The sequence below is a fragment of the Aythya ferina genome (assembly GCF_964211825.1).
Source record: "Aythya ferina genome assembly, chromosome: 7".
NCBI classification, from domain to species: domain Eukaryota; kingdom Metazoa; phylum Chordata; class Aves; order Anseriformes; family Anatidae; genus Aythya; species Aythya ferina.
The window spans coordinates 20,144,424-20,149,571 of record NC_140302.1 but is presented as its reverse complement, the minus strand read 5'-3'; the positions used below and the strand labels follow the sequence as shown (position 1 = coordinate 20,149,571).

The window sequence follows — 5,148 nt, the reverse complement described above, 5'->3', positions numbered from 1 at the left end:
AGAATAAAGTTAATGACTAATACAGTCATCTTGTATTTGGTGACCCCGTTTTCCCTGCAGCTTCCCACACACCCTTAGACCAATTTCAATCACATCTTATGGTGGCATTATGATCTTAGAGAAAGTGTTTCTCCAGGTGTGAAAACACAGCAAGGCTAATGGCTTATTTTGACTTCCTGAAGTGATGTCATACCCACTCTCCCTGGATAAACAACCAAAGGACTGAATGCTTCTGAAGGCATGGCTGTCAAAGTGTTGTGCAAGCAGCAGTGTTAATGGCATACTTGTCTCCTGCGAAGTTGGTGTGTATGCCTGGATTCCCTGATGTATATATAATATAAGTGGCACTTACACCATAACCTCCTCTTTGTTATAAAATCTCCCTTCTCCTTGTCTGTTTTTGTGCCACCTGGAGAAATTGCTGTATTTGGCTGCTATACTGGTCAGAAGGTGTAAAGTGATGAAGAAAAGCAGGCAACAGCATCACAGAGACAAAATTAACATACAGAGGCAGAGTGATAATGAAAACCTTGGTGTTAACAGTGACAGGACTGCAGTTTTACTGCCCCATGGTGGAGGAGAGGAAGTGGAGGATGGAGTGGAGCAGAGGAAGTGAAGCAGGGGAATTCTTTAATCCTTGCAAAACCTGCTTTGAGTAGCTTTCTCCTCTGAAGCAGACAGCAGCGTTTGTGAGAAAGTTAACTGTGGCAAGGGATATGCTGCCCTCGCTATAAACCTCTCATGTAGCTCACAGCTGCAGGAGTGTTTGCTGCATCAGTGTAGGCTGGGGTATGGTGTATTCTGCCTTGGTGTTTCTGGGGACACTGCTGAGCCCTAACGGGCTCTCATCTGTGGGAGGATAGGGACTTTAAATCTTTGGTGTTGTAAAGTGGAGGAGATGTTGGTGTTGGAGGAGTCAGCTGGCTTTTCTGTGTATCTCTTTCCAGGAAACAAGAAGCTAAAGGTCACTCCACAGAATCTGTCCATCACACAGACCTTGCCTCAGGAATTCGGCCACTTGACCCATCCTTTGGTGAGCAATGTAAGCATGGTCATTCTGAATGTCTGTTCTCTCATCCTGATGTTTTCCTTTGACATTAAAGAGTCAGTTGCTGGTATGTTGCTGTATTTAATTTGGATAGAATGGAAGCAGTCAGATTTCATCGTTTTATATAATTCTAGCCTAGCCCTGGAGACGACTGTGAATCCACAGAGGTCTGACTTCTATTCATAACTGGTTTCAATCCTGTGTTGCTTATTGTGTGTGTCTGAGATTAGTAAGAATTAAACATTGATTAAAAGTTTTCTGATGGCAGTAACTGAAAAGGCAATGTGATACACAGAAATTATTTTCTATTCCACAGTTTTTTTCATAAGCTTTTCTTAGTATCTGTTTCTCTGTCATGGGATCTATAGCTGCCTGTCTTGTAAATGTGCATTTATGTGCACAACAGATCCAGGGAGATCTTCAGATCTTCATTGTCCAAGAATAGCACAGAGAGCACCTGCTAAGACCACAGGCACTATCTCTTTTTTTTTTTTTTTTTTTTTATAGTAATGCCCAGTGAATTTTCTGTTGGCAAATAGGTAGCTGCATCACCCTTACGTAACATTATTGATATTGCCAGGTAGGTTAGACAGTACTAAGGGCATTTGTAAAGAAGAATACTTGTGACTTTTTTTATAATTGGAATGCTATGTGCAAATCAACTTGCTGAGACAAAATTTTTAAAAAGTATACAAGATTAAAAATCAAGGAGCCTGCCAGCTACTGGCACCTGTACTAATATATGCACACCCCTTAAAGATTCTGGCTGCACAACAGCTCCAGGAAGGTCTGAAGGTGAAGTTCTGGGCTGTGACTCTCAGGTATGCAATAGAGAAGGTTTTGCAAGCACCATTCGTATTCTCCTGGGAGTTGGAGGAAACTGGGGTGTAATTCAATAGAATTAGGAGTTTATGTAAGTCATGACTGTGATTTATGGTTCAGAACAAAACCTAGGCATTTTGCTGTTTTATTTGCTGAGCAAATGGACTTCCCTACCCTACGGCTATGCTTATAGGTGTCAGTGCCAGGGGAATACTGATCCATGGAAAGTTGGGATTTTTTGTCTTTTGTCAGATTAGGGGAGATTTCTCTTCCACAGGCCTTAGAATGGTTTTTGCAAATCAGTCAAATGTAAAGTATTCTATTAAAACAATGATTCTTCACTAAAAATATTTTATTTTTGCTTATAATTTGTTAGGGTAGTCACGATCTGTTCATATTTCCAGGGAACTTACTGGAATAAGTCCCATTGAATTCAGTGCATACAAGATCAGACTTGCTGGGCTATTTGTCCCAGAGTGTAGTATACTTTTGTTTCTTATGAGACTTCCTGGTAGGGTGATTTTTATTTGAGATGGAAAACATATTTTCCAATCGCATTTCCATTTGAATCTATTAATTCACTACGGTGAAATTCCGAAGTAGCCCCTGCTGTTTCCTGACCTTTGACCAAATGTTCTAATAGTTTCCCTAGTAAAAGTAAGATGCAGAGTTTGAGATGGTACTAACTTTGTAACTAGGATTGTGTTTATTTTGTTGTTTTCTTTTTTCCCTTGGGGACTGCTCCTATTCTATATGAGAGAAAAAAATACCACAGAAGATGAATTGCTACATTAATCAACAAAGAAAAATCATGACATTAATGCAACACCAAAAGTTATCCTTAATAGAGTCTCTGAGATATGAAACCATCTCTAAGATGTGAGGGCTTAAAACTCCATGACTGTTCATTGCAGATATTGCAGGGATCACTGAGTTTGATCTGTTCCACCTGGTGCTAAGAACTAGAATGCTTTCAGCAGGGTCTGGACAAAAAAAAAATGTTTAGGTTCTGACCCTGCTTTCAGGAAGCAGGCCAACTCTAGCCTGAAGCACACGGAAAGTCAGAGGGGCTTGGCAGAAACAGTGGCTGTGGTGTGGGATTATATTGGCAGCTCTCAGAGCTGCGTGGGTGCCACAGTGCCCGGCACATTTCTGGGGAATGGCCTCGCACAGGGCTCACAGGCCAGGGTCTCCTGCAGCATCCTCAGGTAGGTGACATCCTGGGGCAAGGGCCTGGCATGTCCTGCAAGAAGATGAAAGAGGAATTCTTGCTTAGTGTGTGGTGGGAGGGAATAAAGCAACTGTTCCCTGATTTTTGAATGGTCTTATGCAAGGTCAATCAAAGAGAGAGGGGGAAAGAGAGAGAGAGAGAGAGAGAGAGAGAGAGAGAGAGAGAAAGTCAAGTTGAGAAGGCACTTGGGTAGTGCATTAATGTTTTGCACCTGGCTTTAAGACAACTCATACAAAGACGGAAAAGGAACGCAGCCTGTGCATGGTTTTATAGAGGTCAGACAGAGATTGGCATACCACTGCAACAAAACTTTTGTCTAAGATGAGAACTTAGAGCGAAGGAAGCAAACAAACAGAGAAAGCAAATTACAAGCAGCAGCCAGATGAAACCAAACCGCTTTCACGTAGATACTTCTGGAAACTATGGCCAGTATGTCACACCAAGCTCAGAGGAAGAGGCAGCACACGTGACCTTTAGCAGGTTGATTCCACTTGTGATATCTTACTTCTCTTTCCTTTTCAGCCACATTGGGTGGAATATCTGAAGGAAGAAGTGCCCGTATCACCGTGTGGTGGAACATGGAGATGGTTGGTTATAAAACCTTGCACCAAAGGGCAAATGAGAAGTGGGGGAGTGGGAAGATGGAGGGACTTAGCTAGCTCTGGTTAGATTGACCAGATATTTGATTTTTAAAGGGCAGAAGAGGAAGATTCCTCTTGGCTCTTTTCAAGGAAGAGGTGCTGCTGTATTGGGTTGGATGAGCAGTGGAGGAACTTGGGCTGAGATCCCTATCTTCTGTCATGAAATAATGATAGAAGCAGGGAAAAAATGGCTAGTGCTACTTCCTAATGGGTAAACATTTTCCATCTTGTTGGCAAAACACCTGGCATTCCAGAGATATTTATCAAGATGGCAGAGCAGTCTATGTACTTCAAAATTACCCAAGTCAAGGAGTATAGCTTTTTACAGTGGTCCAGATGTGTCTACAGCATTTCTGTTAGCTACTGCCCCAGAAACAAGACATAATCAGTCACTCAGCTCTTCTCCTTTGTCTGTACTCAACACATTTTCTCCCCGTGTCTGTTTTCAGAGTCCCTGTCTCAGCTGAAGCCATCAGCAACTCCATAGACATATCCTGTCTATTCTTTCATCTCCTTGGTGTTAGCCTGGTTGCTCCTACTGAGTGCAGACCTCTTATGGCCACTTTACTGAGAAGGCAGGAAACAATAGAGTTATGACACTGGAAATGGCTTATTGTTTCTTCTCCAGCCAATTCCCTCTGGACAGCAGTTCTGTGAATCAGTTCTCTTTGTGGAGTATTTGTTGGGAGATGCATTGGTGGCGTATGTCATTGTGAATTTGTGAGTCAAAGGGAGTCACTGCCTGTCCCTTGGGCAAGAGAAGCAAGAGGCATGTTAGGCTGCCCCAGCAGAAAAGCAAACATCCAGAAATGTTCCACAAAGGTGCCTGCAACTTGGGCTGTTTCACTTTGATAGTTTTCAAGAAAGAAGAAGACACACACGTACCTGATAGGAGAGGCTGGGGAGCTCTAGGTGGGCAGGTTCATTTCCCAGAGACTGTTCCTTTTAATAAGTTTATGTTTGATGTAGGGCCTACTGTAAACATGGAAGGACTTTGTTTGACTATAGCTAGATAATCCATAATTAGCTGTGTTTAGCTTCATTACTTAAAACAATTGTGTGGGAAACACTTTATCCTGGATTTGGTCAGGCCAATGCAGAAAAATGACAATCAAGCATGATGGCAGCCCTAAGACCTGTTTTGTTTTGTGCTTCAGTAGAATCCTTCACTTCTTCCTTTCATTTGCAGTTAAATCTTTTTATTATTATTTTAAATACTTCAACTACTTACCCATGCTTTTCTTCTTGTATAGCCTCCATATTCTCATGGATCAGCACATTGCTTCCTGCAATATCTGCAGTCTGCTGCCACATCTCAGCACTGCCAGGCTTTGATCCTGTACCTGCTTCATCTCTAGATGATCTGCTTGTCCCTAATTCCACCTCGCAGGGTAACTGTCCCCTGT

The 5,148-nt window shown here is 42.3% G+C and overlaps 1 long non-coding RNA gene across 1 annotated transcript; it reads left to right on the top strand.

Moving 5' to 3' along the window:
* The first annotated feature begins 654 nt into the window (after positions 1 to 654).
* LOC311439910 lies at positions 655 to 4,924 on the top strand. Its single transcript, XR_014695069.1, has 4 exons — positions 655 to 789; positions 948 to 1,042; positions 3,624 to 3,688; positions 4,192 to 4,924. It is a non-coding gene; the product is annotated as an uncharacterized lncRNA (long non-coding RNA).
* The last annotated feature ends 224 nt before the right edge of the window (positions 4,925 to 5,148 follow it).